We start from the raw sequence: 15,237 nt of genomic DNA, 5'->3' as shown, positions 1-15,237 counted from the left end.
TTATATTTATTTTGCATACCTTATAGTTGCCCCGCTGTCGCCAGATGCCTCCTTCGGCCTCCTCCTCCTCGCTTGGTCTTTCATAGCACTCACGACACTCGCGAAAACGCGAATAATTACGATCGCCCGACACTTAACACGGCACTTCCGACGCGCGAAACTTGACGGCACTCCCGACGCGACACGTTAATTAATTGCATGCATATTTACGTACAATAAAAAAAACTATAATCGCACGAAGCAACGTCCGTTCGACACTCGAGAATCTCGCGCACTTATCAGTAATGCTATCTGTAACAAATAAAAAATATTGTTGGATGAGTGAAGGAGATCAGAAATAAACACCTTTCTTTAGAGAAATGCACAAGAGTTTGTAATAAAAGACGAGAATTTTTTTAAACGAGAATTAAAAATAATCATTTTTTAAAGACAGAATTTTTACAATTTTTGTACATTTAACTATTTTTTAACGATATTCAAGATTCCAAAATTTATAAGAAAGAATGGATTATTCGAAACCAATTTAAAATTATTAGAAGAATATTAAATGACAATACGGAAAATCGAAGGTCGCACTGAAAATATTGCCATTGGAAAAATTAAACATGAGATTGTATGGAAAGAAAAGAAAGAAGAGAAATATTGACAACTAAGAGAAATTACGAAAGCTTTCAATTTAAATTTCAAAATAATCCATTTTCTTTTTTTAAAGAGGACAGAAAAAAATTAACCACATTTTAAACATTTCACCATTTAAATCATTTTAATTATTTAAAAATCATTTGACTATTTTAATGTTTTACTTAATTATTTAACTATTTTAATCATTTTAACCATTTTAATTATTTAAACTTTTTAAATCATTTAATTACCCATTAATCATATAAAAATACATTTTTTTAACTATTACTAAATCAAAATGTTCTCTTCTTCTTGTATATGCGAATTTAATAACTTCGTTGATTAATTGCAATTTTTTAGCATGAAATGTTTAAATATGTAATTCTAAAATTTTTACTTATATTACAAAATGAAATTATATACTAATTGCATTATTGCTGCTAATGCAATTATTCGCTGCACGAAGATAGATTGTTCAGAATTCCTATATCATCAGAAAACTTCCTTCGTTAATTAATTCATTAGTATAAGCCGAAATGGTGAGAAACCGAGCTGTCGATCGATACTATAAACCAAAAGAGCAAACTTTGGCCTTAACATAGCACTATCGGTCATTGCTAATTGGTTTACTTCATCATCGTATCACAATTAATACGCATTGACGTCAATAAAGGTATGTCGTTTAGTGTGTTTTAATAAAAGGACGTACACTCTGGAAAGAGGGAGAGAAAGTTCTCCGTAAAAATCAATATATCAAAACAATACGACAAATCGAAGTCGAAATAAAAATGTTATTGCTATTAAAAAAATTTTAAGTTAAACATATACGATTGCTTGAAAAAGAAGCACAAATTAACAAATAAGAACTTATTCGTAAGGCTTTCAATTGGTATTTAAATTAATAATCTATTTTTAAAAAAAGACAAAATTTAACTATTTAAATATTTCGCTATTCAAACCATTTTAACTATTTAAATCATTTAAATTATTTTAATAAGACCACACAAAAATTTAACAGATTTTTATGTAATAATGCAACAAATTCAACAATAATTCAAGCAGCAATAATACAGTAAAACTGAATAAAAATTGAATGAACCAACTCAATCTGCACAATCATCTACTAAAGTGTAATATGGTGATTTTTCTATATCACAAAATTAAAAAATTCAATAAACATACATAAATATGTATGTTTAAGTAATAGTATATTAGAAATATATTTAAATTGCACTATCTGGATACAAATCAAGGAAAGGGGCAGAATATTCCAGATATATACAATAATAATAAAAAAATTTAAACATTTTAAACATTTCATATTTAATTTTAATTATTTTAATCATTAATAAAAGACAGAATTCTAACTATAATTATGTATATTTCAGACTGTATGTAATTGTCAATGTAATGAATAAATTAAATGAAGTATTTTGAAGAGGCTTATGACTGTGACTGAAATTTGATAAATTAAAAAAAAAAAGGAAAGAAAGAGAAACGAATAAAAGTTTTTGAAGTATATCAAATTGATTCATATTTTTAACTTTGAATAAACGCTGTACGTAGTCCAATTTATTTGTCGCGGCTTGTTAAATCGAATGTCAAACAGAATTTCAGATGTGTTCCATTATTTGTACTTTTCCTATGAGGATGAGCGTGAGTTTAACAGAACGTTTTTGTACGTCCCAAGGCAAACCACTCTACCACGTCGTAAAAATTAATTACTGACGAAATAATGATTCCGCGAATCTCTGTAAATGTTTCATATCAAAATTCACACATATTCGTCGCATATTCCATAACGTATATCCTGCGATAAAATCATAACATATGCAAGAAAAACAATGGTGAAAGAGGAAGCAATAACAGATTTACTGTTTCATTAAATGATTGATATATTATAATAATAATCAGATATATAGTCAAGCAATTTACGTCATAATGCCTATAGCATAATACATCATGTACGATTTATCATAGAATTAATCGTAACGCGTAGATAAACAAAATCGACATCGTGGGAAATGTTCAGAAAGTGAATATTTGATATCTGATAATAAGTGAATATTTGATAACAATGTGAACACATTTGTATTTACATCGCTACTGCACCAAATTTGCAGATTGATTACGATATTCGCGAACATCTAATAAACTCCCACGTTAGAATATTGAAGCAAATTATTCTTTATTATAGAATATAGCGCAATTCCCGAAATTATTCCAATACGCCTGATGCAATTTCGTGAAATGACATCTTAATTAATCGCACGAAGAAAATTGCATTCTCAAACTGAAACACGATAAAACATTTCATTATATCGTTCACAATCTTGTGCAAAGATTTTAGTTTGCTTGTTTGTGAATTTGCCAGTGCATTACAATCTGTTGATACATTTTGTACGTAAATTTTAAAAAATTACGAAGAATGAGAATTTATCATAAATGGAATAATAAGAATTGACCATAATTATAAGAGAATAAGAATTGAGAATGAGAAAAATTTATTAATTCAATAAAGCTACAAAAACATAAAAATATAAAACAAAATATAAATATATAAAAAATACATTTTTAAAATATATCGATCCGTATATAAAATGCAAATTTGTGCGCCTCATATGCATGAAAGAAAATATATGGAAAAGGAAACATTAAATTAAATGTTTACACTTGTAGTGAATTTACATACAAAAAGATAAATATAAAATATTCTACAAAAATAGGGAAAAATATTTGTAAAACCAACGAGTAGCAATCAGATCGATGATCTTTTGTAAATGAAACAGTAAATATATAAACACAAGTGAAATGCGGGAAATCGCTTGAGTGCACGTGTATGCAAATAAAATTGCAAGCTTTAAAATAAAACAAATCAGCTGTTTCGATGTATTAAGCGTAGTGCGGCATTAACAAAGATCTCCAAAATAAATATAAAAATAATAATATATATAAAATAAATATTTCCCTTACCATTCCGGCTATCTGCTATATCTGCGAAAGCAACAGTTGGTGGGGGAGATTCACGCGAGTCGACAGGCGCACAAAAGGCGCATATACGAGTGCAACGAGGAAAACCACGGACGGAACGAGCACCGATGACGGGGTTGAGCGGAAAGAGAGGAAGAGGGAGTCGGAAATCGGACGGACATGCGTAAGATCCGACAATATAGAAGCGATATTTCTCAGGAAGGCAGTCGCGTTTAAACGCCACTCGATGACGGACGCGCGAACAGTGTGCGAATAGTTTCGAGCACGTCTGGCATGTCGCAAAACTTTCCGTGATGTTGAACATGTCACGCGAGATGTATAAAAGTGTTAACAAATATGAAGAAAACTTCAATGTGAGGGTTAATCCTGAAAATTGCAACCAAAATTCGTCGTTATATCTGAAGAATTAAAAATGTTAAATGATATAATAAAACGTTAAAAAAAGGTAACAGTTTATACATACAATAAACTAATTATAGTTGCTTTCGTAGATGTAGGTAATCAGAATGGTGAAATTTGCATTTCTATTATTTTTTTATTATTTATCTCAGAGATCTTTATTGATCTCGTACTACACTTTAATATATCGAAGAGCAGCTGTTGATTTCTTTACCTGAAAGCTTGTCATTTTATAATATTTGTGCGTGTATGTATATTTGCACTCGATCGATTTTGTTATCTCACTTGCAATCTTACAATGCACAAATCTGCATTTTTTTACATATAAAATTGGAGGATATACGTTGAGGAATGTAGAATATGCGACAAATATGTGAGTCTCAATGTGAGATTTTTACATGCGAAATCATTATTTCGTCAATAATTAATTTAGTTGGTAAATATAAAATTTATATGTCCTATGATTTAATTCGATATAAAAGCCATAAAAATATGAATCCATTTAATTATCTTTATAAAGGTTTAAGAACTAATTTTTATAAAAAAAATTTCTGTTATTCGACAAAACTGAAATAATTAATATTATCAATTATATTTTTATTTAACGGACAATCAAATTTAATTCTACAAGATGTGTTATGCCGCGTCAAGAGTGATAAACTAAAGAATATGAACCATAAAATATTAACTATATGAAGAAAATAATCATTAAAAGAATGAAAATTATATGTTCTATGATAATTCAATAAGAATATGAATCATAAAAATAAATAAACCATAAGAAAATGAAGAATAAGAATGGACCACACAAATATAAAAAATTAACTATTACAAAGAAAATGAACCACTAAAGAATATAATTTGTATATATTTGTACATTGTTCTATGATAATTTGATATGTTACCTTGTTTCGAAATAAATACATTTAAGCTTTATTTATATAACAGCTTGACACAAATGTTATGTCAAAAAATCGCGTTAAGAGTGAGAAACCAAATAATATGGTCCATAAGATAATATAAACTACATTAATATGAACCATTGAAGAATAAAAGTTGTATGTCCTATCATAATTCGATATAAAACACATAAACCATATTTTAAAAAATAATCTTTAATGAAACGGGGGCCAACTGTTATAAAGAAATTTTGCGTAATCCAACATAATTGAAATAAATAATATTATCAATTATATTTCAATTTAAAGAAAAATAAATTTAATTCAATATCTGTCAAAAACGTCCAGCAGAAAGAGTCTCTGCATATAATTTAAATATAATCTTAAAATAATTAGCTATGGTATCTCCTATATCATCATCATACTAGTATAAAATAAAAAAAAACTAATAATTTCTCACTCACCGATACGTGCAATAGCGTAGTTGTAGTACACAGCCACATTGATCTGAAAATAAAATATTCAAATTGTGTGTAAAAATTTTTATTTATTAATATTATTTATTAAGTATTAATAAATAATTTTGTACAAAAATATTATAGTTTCTACAATTATCTATGTAAATATTATATATATAAAAAAATATCAGTTATAAATATTTTATTATAAATATTTAACGCGAAGATTTTAAAATAAAATTTCTAAAATATTTTACATACATAAAAATAGTATAAGTATATGATGCAAAATATGAAAATCATGGATTTAAAGTAATTTTACCAGTAGTGTAAATAATAAATTATATTTTTTATTTATTATGTTATTATTGTCATATTATGTAATAAATTATATATATATATATATATATATATATATATATATATACAACATACTCAATTTACTAATTTCCTACTGATAAAATTATTTGATCTATCTCCATAGAATTTATTTTGCATTATATATGTATATACTATTTTTGTGCATATAAAATATCTTGGAAATTTTATTTTAAAACTTTTGCTTCAAATATTTATAATTGAGAATTTATATATAAAAATTTTATGTAAATAATTATATAAGTTATTTTTATATAGTATTATTTATTAATAAATATCTAAACAGATAATATTAATAAATAATAATAATACTTAATATTATGTATATTAATACTTATATAAATCATATTTTATTTGCAAAGACGCCTACACGATGTCTTAATAAAAATAAGATTGAAATATTGCGACTGAGAATGACAGAAATGTTACATTACATAGTAATAAGTCGAAAAAAACTGTATACATGCCTCTCTCTCTCTTTCTCTCTCCTTTATTTTTCAGAGTATCTCACAGCAATATATTTGAAATTTAAAATTCTCTGAAAATTTTTTTATTTTTTTTATTTTATATTTCTTAAATAGATATATGGAATAGATAATAGAAATATGAAATGTTCTCTGAAATATTTTTGTTTTTTTTATTTCATATTTTTTAAATAGTTAGAATAAATATATCTCCTATTTTATAATGTATAAATAATTTTAAAAATTTAATTTGTATTATCAAATAACACATATTTTTTAATTTAAATATTCTTATAGCAACAATGCTGTACATCTTAATTTTAAAATATTATTTTGATTACATATAATCTGCATCAATAAATTATTTTAGAAAACTCAATAAAAGGTATAATATATAATTACAGAAAGCGACACAGAACATTTTAACAGCCAGTGCACCGATAGCAGAAATATTGTTAAATACACGAGTCAATTTTAAAACACTTTAAATAATTAGTTGTACATAAATGTACCGTACAAATTTGACAGAGACGTGAAAAAAGACAAATTAATCAAATTTTAGACATCGGCAAAACTTATTATAATTAAAATTGATATGTGAAATTGATTGTTCGGAAAATAATGAACAAAATTAATTTGTTGTCAGTTCTAAAATTAATTTTACTTTTTATCATTTATCATAAGAAAAGCGTTAAATTTGTAAATTAATATTATATATTGATCAATAAATTTTTAAACATTATTGTAAACATTGTTCATTATTTTATTTGCATTAATTTTTATTTCCTTATTTTAAATTAATATTAATTTTATTTTCTAATTCAGTTAAAATTACTTTTTTCACTTCTCTCTCTCTCTCATTAATATTTTCTTAAACTCATTATTAACAAAATAATTTCAATTCTAGCATTAATATTATAGCAAAAAATATACATAATTTTATAAATTTTATTTTTAATGTCAGAAATTTTTTTTATATTTCTAAATTATGAATATGTAAACCGCAATATAATTTTTTATTATTTTCCTAAAAATAACAGTCAATCATTTTCCGAACAATGTAACATAAACAAAAAATAAACGTACATTGCGTTAAGTCGATTAACCTCTCTGCTTTAATATATCCGCTTTAATGTTCCACTGCTGCTCTGCTATAATCCCATATGGTTTGGCACTGATCACTGCACTGTTTTTCTTATTATTTATATTTGTAATAATTATTTATCGCATTTTACTACACACAGATGCACATCGAAACGAACGGACAATACGAAAAAAATAAGATCACTCGCGAATAAATTTCGTGACATCGCAAAGTGAACGGAAAGTGTCATGGCAAAGTGACACTTGCGCGACATCACTCAGCGACACTCGGTACCACAATTTTCAAGCAACGGTCGCCACTCCTTCACAATTTTAATCGCCGATTTGAGAATCCTCGCGAAGCTCTATGACGAGCGAAAATCACGACGGAACGTCCTTCCTCCCTTCGATTACGTCCATCGATTCGCGATCCTCCGAAACTCCCGGGTCCCCGTCGACGCCCAGATGCTCTTCGAGAAGATTATTCGGTCCATCGCGTCGAAACACAACACTCCCGGATTTGCACTCCCGTTTATTTGCATTATTCGCGCACGAAATCGAGACGAAAATTGCGGGAGCTTGTTCACGCACGAATAAAACAGACGCATCACTGCTTTTATCAAGACTAATTATCAGAGGGCCTCATCGAACGATGATGACTTCCTCGCGATCCACTCAGGAGTCGCCGATATTCCAGAATTGGGCATTACACGATAGCAGCGTACGCGAAGACCGAGAACTCGACAACCGACAACCTACGTCCTGCACGTCTGGAACGAGACTGACTCGCACGCACGCGTCGCGGCCGTCGCGGGAGACTGATCCCAATAGCCAATCACGAGGCTCCGTACGTATGGAGTCTCGTGATTGGTGCGCCGTAGGGTACACCAATCTGTATATAAGAGCTGCGTTGAACGACAGACCGGACAGATGCTTCTTGATGTTCTGATGCGGTGGTCGGCGGACGACGCTACTTGATTAAATTGCATTATGAAGATTTTTAAAAATAAATAGATAATATACATTTATATATATAGCTATTATATTATTTCACAATGTATTTGAGTTTTTTATTTCATTACTTATTCGTATATAATTATATGATTATGTACGAATAACTAATGGAATAAGAATAGATAATGAAATAAAAATAGATAATATAGATAAATCATAAAATAAGAATAGATAATATACATTTAATTATATACATATAGCTATTATATTATTTCAAAACGTATTTGAGTTTCTTATTTCATTATTTATTCGTATATAATTATGATTATATAAAGATTTTTAAAATTATATAGCCAATATACATTTAATTATACATACAGCTACTTTATTATTTCAAAATATACACACATGAATTTTTGAGTTTCTTATTTCGTTATTTATTCGTATATAATCATATGATTATCATATGATTATATACGAATAAATAATTAATATGAAACTCAAATACGTTTTGAAATAATATAATAGCTATATGTATATTAACTATTCTTATTCTATTATTTATTCGTATATAATCATATAATTATATACGAATAATTAATGGAATAAAAAATTCAAATACATTTTGAAATAATACAATAGCTATATGTATAAATATGTATATTATCTATTTATTTTTAAAAATCTTCATAATGCAATTTAATCAAGTAGCGTCGTCCGCCGACCATCGCATCAGAACATCAAGAAGCATCTGTCCGGTCTAGCGTTCAACGCAGCTCTTATATACAGATTGGCGGACCCTACGGCGCACCAATCACGAGGCTCCGTTCGTATGGAGCCTCGTGATTGGTGCGCCGTAGGGTCCGCCAATCTGTATATAAGAGCTGCGTTGAACGATAGACCGGACAGATGCTTCTTGATGTTCTGATGCGATGGTCGGCGGACGACGTTACTTGATTAAATTGCATTATGAAGATATTTAAAAATAAATAGATAATATACATTTATATATATAGCTATTACATTATTTCAAAATGTATTTGAATTTTTTATTTCTATAATTATTCGTATATAATTATATGACTATATACGAATAAATAATGAAAGAATAGATAATATACATATAGCTATTATATTATTTCAAAACGTATTTGAGTTTCATATTAATTATTTATTTGTATATAATCATATGTGTGTGATTATATACGAATAAATAACAAAATAAGAAACTCAAAAATTCATGTGTGTATATTTTGAAGTAATAAAGTATCACGAGACTCCATACGTACGGAGCTTCGTGATTGGCTATTGGGATCAGTCTCCCGCGACGCGTAGCGTGCGAGTCAGTCTCGTTCTAGACGTGCAGAGTGTAGGTTGTCGGTCGTCGAGTTCTCGGTCTCCGTATACGTCGCGATCGTCGTGTAATGCCTAATTTTAGAATATCGGCGACTCATGAGTGCGTCGCGGGGAAGTCGCCGTCATCGTTCGATGAGGCCCTTCGACCATTCCTTGAAGAAAGCAGTGATGCGTCGGTTTTATTCGTGTACGAACAAGCTCCCGCGATTTTCGTCTGGATTTCGTGCTGCGAATAAACGGGAGTGCAAGTGCCGGGAGTGTTGTGTTTCGACGCGATGGACCGAATAATCTTCTCGAAGAGCATCTGGGCGTCGACGGGGACCCGGGAGTTTCGGAGGATCGTGAATCGATGGACGTAATCGAAGGGAGGAAGGACGTTCCGTCGTGATTTTCGCTCGTCATAGAGCTTCGCGAGGATTCTCAAATCGGCGATTAAAATTGTGAAGGAGTGGCGACCATTGCTTGAGAATTGTGGTACCGAGTGTCCGCTGAGTGATGTCGCGCAAGTGTCGCTTTGCCATGACACTTTCCGTTCACTTCGCGATGTCACGAAATTTATTCGCGAGTGATCTTATTTTTTTCGTATTGTCCGTTCGTTTCGATATGCATCTGTGTGTAGTAAAATGCGATAAATAATTATTACAAATTTAAATAATAAGAAAAACAGTGCAGTGATCAGTGCCAAACCATATGGGATTATAGCAGAGCAGCAGTGGAACATTAAAGCGGATATATTAAAGCAGAGAGGTTAATCGACTTAACGCAATGTAAGTTTATTTTTTGTTTATGTTACATTGTTCGGAAAATGATTGACTGTTATTTTTAGGAAAATAATAAAAAATTATATTGCGGTTTACATATTCATAATTTAGAAATATAAAAAAAATTTCTGACATTAAAAATAAAATTTATAAAATTATGTATATTTTTTGCTATAATATTAATGCTAGAATTGAAATTATTTTGTTAATAATGAGTTTAAGAAAATATTAATGAGAGAGAGAGAGAAGTGAAAAAAGTAATTTTAACTGAATTAGAAAATAAAATTAATATTAATTTAAAATAAGGAAATAAAAATTAATGCAAATAAAATAATGAACAATGTTTACAATAATGTTTAAAAATTTATTGATCAATATATAATATTAATTTACAAATTTAACGCTTTTCTTATGATAAATGATAAAAAGTTAAATTAATTTTAGAACTGACAACAAATTAATTTTGTTCATTATTTTCCGAACAATCAATTTCACATATCAAATTTAATTAAGTTTTGCCGATGTCTAAAATTTGATTAATTTGTCTTTTTTCACGTCTCTGTCAAATTTGTACGGTACATTTATGTACAACTAATTATTTAAAGTGTTTTAAATTTGACTCGTGTATTTAACAATATTTATGCTATCGGTGCACTGGCTGTTAAAATGTTCTGTGTCGCTTTCTATAATTATATATTATACCTTTTATTGAGTTTTCTAAAATAATTTATTGATGCAGATTATATGTAATCAAAATAATATTTTAAAATTAAGATGTACAGCATTGTTGCTATAAGAATATTTAAATTAAAAAATATATATGTGTTATTTGATAATACGAATTAAATTTTTAAAATTATTTATACATTATAAAATAGGAGATATATTTATTCTAACTATTTAAAAAATATGAAATAAAAAAAACAAAAATATTTCAGAGAACATTTCATATTTCTATTATCTATTCCATATATCTATTTAAGAAATATAAAATAAAAAAAATAAAAAAATTTTCAGAGAATTTTAAATTTCAAATATATTGCTGTGAGATACTCTAAAAAAATAAAGGAGAGAGAAAGAGAGAGAGAGGCATGTATACAGTTTTCTTCACTAATTACTACGTAATGTAACATTTCTGCTATTCTCGTTTGCAATATTTCAATTTTATTTTTATTAAGACATTGTGTAGGCGTCTTTGCAAATAAAATATGATTTATATAAGTATTAATATACATAATATTAAGTATTAATATTATTTATTAATATTATAAAATGTGATTTTATATAAAATAAAATATGATTTATATAAGTATTAATATACATAATATTAAGTATTAATATTATTTATTAATATTATCTGTTTAGATATTTATTAATAAATAATACTGTATAAAAATAACTTATATAATTATTTACATAAAATTTTTATATATAAATTCTCAATTATAAATATTTTATTATAAATATTTGAAGCAAAAGTTTTAAAATAAAATTTCCAAGATATTTTATATGCACAAAAATAGTATATACAGACGTGATTACGCGTAAGAACGATCGGATTAAGATTTGAGATCTGTCGATTTTGTGGATAACGTGTTACGTAAATTGCGAAGTCCAGTATGTCGATAAGCTTACACTTGATCCAATAAAACACTGTAGATTCACCTTTTCCAATAATAATACTCATTGTAACTAGTTCAATTTTCATTTGCCCTCGCTTTGTTAACCAGATATAACATTAAAGCTCTAAGAGTGATTAATCGTTAGCTCTATGCACAAAAAAACTACTGAAAGTTCTATTAATCAAACAATGTTTCTAAATTACTTGTAAAATGAAGATAATTAATATGACACTTCGATGAAAAATTGTTGCTTGAAAATTGACTTAATTAAATCTTTACGTACTGTAATTTTACGTTCCGAGCTTACAAAGAGGTCTTGTCTTCTCTATTTTAACATCAACCTTGTTCGACTCGTAAAATGTCGTGTCTTATCTCTTATCTAGTTTATTTTAAAAATGTTTGCTGTGAAAATTTCTCTGAGTGCTTTTTTATACCGGACGAATTCATTATTTTCACGAATTGCTTAAGGCAATAGCAATATTCTGCTACGAGCTAGCTTATAATAATATATCTTTCTATTTTTGCAATAAATTATTATACAAGTTGCAATCATTTTTTTATCATTAATACCGACAAACATTTCATTGTACAAATGTAAATTCAACTAAATTTCTTACAGATAGAATTCAGGAAAATTTGCGAATTTTATAAATTTCCATCTTTTGACGTGACTGTTATTACGCTCCCTAATTATAATTGGATTTTAGTTGGGCAACCTAATGATTCTTAAGGATAACTAGATGAAACGAGCTTACTTCACGAGGAGGCATTTCAAAGTACAGTTTGCCATTAACAAATCTAGGGTCTCGTAGGCGTCAAGATTGATGAAGACTTGAAAGTTTAAATCAGTCATGTCTCGAAACCAGATTAACTCATTGCGAACGAGTGCTGACGACTTATATTACGTTTGTCTTCGCTTTTCGTTGACAAATAAGACGATATAAAATTATACAGATAATGCATATTCAACATTGTCTTAAGAAAAGACAGTTATTTTATTATTTAACTCAAGATGTAAAATATAAATATAAAATGTCACATAATTACCGTTTGCCCTTTACTATGCTCGAAATTTTCATCAAATTAAAAATAGCAAGTAATTTACTCAATATTAAAATTCTGAGTAAATATACAAAGCAATGTTAAATTAATTTTGTGGAAAGAGATCGTTATATAACATATAAATTTTTCTAAATTTAAGTGTATTCATGTAAAATAAGCGCAGATGCTAATTTTTTAAATTATTTATAAGAGTATCCTGATATATTAAAATGCTATTTTAAAATACTATTTTAAAATAATTTATAAGAGTAAAATGTTATATTTAAGAAAAATATAAATTTTTTCACTGAAAATTAATTCAGTCATACGTGTCGCATGAAAGTTATTTTAATATTACTGCGAAAATATTATTTTTCTCGTATATGTCATTTGATTCAGGAACTTTGAGGCATCTGCAGCATAGTTTTCAGTTTCTTGCGGAATTGAAATTCCGTACTCCCGAGAAATCGAGGATCCCTCGGAAGAAACGAATCGTATTATCTTGGACAAGTTTCATGATGTGGTCAGCAACCGCTTCCTCCCAATTTACCTTTCAACATTCTCTTTCCCCACAACGGTCTATACTCTACATAATTCTTTTATTATCCTTGCATGGGTCGGCAAATCTGCCACGCACAATCAGCTGTGGGCATAGATTTCAGAATCTCGTTTATGAACAAACGCGTGCGATGCAAAGTCTTCGAGAAATGTGAAAGATATTTTACAAGCATCGCCTAAAGGGACTTCAAATAATTTCCCTTGATGTTCAGAAAATAAAAGTGCAAAAATAAAAACGAAGCTCAGAAATATCACAATCTTCGTTTGAAGAAACGATTATATACAGCTATATTTTAATTAATTATTCATACCTTCGCAATAAATAATATAATGAAACATTAAACAAATCTTTATAATTATATAATAATCTTAATAATTATACACATATATGTATATATTTTAAAAAATAAATAAAAATATAATTTGTAAGTATATATAAATATAATAATTTTAATATAATTATTATAATATTATAATTATTATATTTATATTCTTACATATGTATAATTATATTTTTTATCTTTACTTATTAATTTTTGAAATACATATTAGTATAATTTTCAAAATTTAAGAACTTTGTGCTCTTATCACATATACAATTTATATGTTTATATGCTGTTACAATCATTCCTGATGCATTAATTTCTAATAAAAAAGAAAATAATTTTTAAAAGACATTACAAACACATTGATATGTACGACGCATACAGTTTTCTTAAAAAGAGAATAATAAACGGCGCAAAATGTAAATTCTCTGCTTTTAGCTTGCTTAAATAAAATATATGTAAATGAGAAAACTTTTCAAAAATATTTCGAGAAAAGAACGTTAAGTTATTACATGCGTAATTTATCTTGCAGATGTAATAAAAGTACCCTTAGAAAAAAAAAATCCATTCCTTCGTGCCCCTTCGAATAAAATTTGTGTTTTATATTTTTTTCTCTCAATATAAGTATAAACGAGGAGGCTGTCGTAAACATTGTCGCGAGGAAAATATCGACAACTGGGACAAAGCATTCAATCTCGCTGCAGGATATTATCGTTTTGTAATAACGAATAGTTATATAAAATTTAAATAGAAAAAAATTGATTTTAGCTAATCAAATAGAACGCTGCAATAATTAATCATACAGTTGCGTATAATGCTCTTAATTTATTCGTAATATTTTTGCAATGTTATTGAAAAAATGTTTAATTGAAAAAAGAGTTAATTTTTGAATAATAATAAAATACTATTTCTTTTTAATCAAATATATATAGAAATATCAATAATTTTTTAATTGTGAATTGTAAGAAAATCTTTAAATTTTTTTATAATTTTAATTTTATTGGCGTAGAAAGTAATATAAAGAATACTTTTAATCAGAAGAATATTTAATTTTTTACAATTTGAATTGTGTTGGTGCAAAAAATAATGTAAAGAATGTCAGTTTTATATATATTTTCAATTTTTTTAATACGAGTATTACATTTGCGTTATTGTTATATTTGCATCAATTTTTTTTTTATATATTCTTGTCATGAATGTTATTAGTTTCATATAGATGGATCGAACGTTTCACTTCGAAGAATAGCGTCACTCATTCATGTTACAAGCAACAACACAAGAAGCAAACCTGAGCTTTCATATTCTTGCCACACACGCCAGTGTAAT

At 27.6% G+C, this 15,237-nt stretch overlaps 1 protein-coding gene and 1 long non-coding RNA gene across 5 annotated transcripts in view; one reads left to right on the top strand and one right to left on the bottom strand.

Moving 5' to 3' along the window:
* Nucleotides 1-25: 25 nt before the first annotated feature.
* On the bottom strand, nucleotides 26-8,236 carry LOC114929853 (uncharacterized). The gene is made up of 3 exons (XR_003819338.2): nucleotides 7,297-8,236; nucleotides 5,375-5,417; nucleotides 26-291 (listed from the first exon to the last, which is right to left on the bottom strand). It is a non-coding gene; the product is annotated as an uncharacterized LOC114929853 (long non-coding RNA).
* The window catches only part of LOC114929851 (secretin receptor), a 39,363-nt gene continuing 27,822 nt past the window's right edge, over nucleotides 3,697-15,237 (top strand). For 2 of the 4 annotated variants that reach the window (XM_029301530.2, XM_029301527.2), the window contains exon 1: nucleotides 3,700-4,057. The gene's annotated coding sequence lies outside the window, so the exon portion shown is untranslated. Of the gene's footprint in view, nucleotides 4,058-9,592; nucleotides 10,371-15,237 lie in introns of those variants that run through there. The other 2 variants (XM_029301533.2, XM_029301528.2) reach the window with 2 other exon arrangements.

The sequence above is a fragment of the Nylanderia fulva genome, unplaced genomic scaffold, assembly GCF_048542155.1.
Source record: "Nylanderia fulva isolate GAGA-0341 unplaced genomic scaffold, ASM4854215v1 Scaffold9, whole genome shotgun sequence".
Classification (NCBI taxonomy): domain Eukaryota; kingdom Metazoa; phylum Arthropoda; class Insecta; order Hymenoptera; family Formicidae; genus Nylanderia; species Nylanderia fulva.
This window is presented reverse-complemented; position numbering and strand designations above follow the sequence as displayed.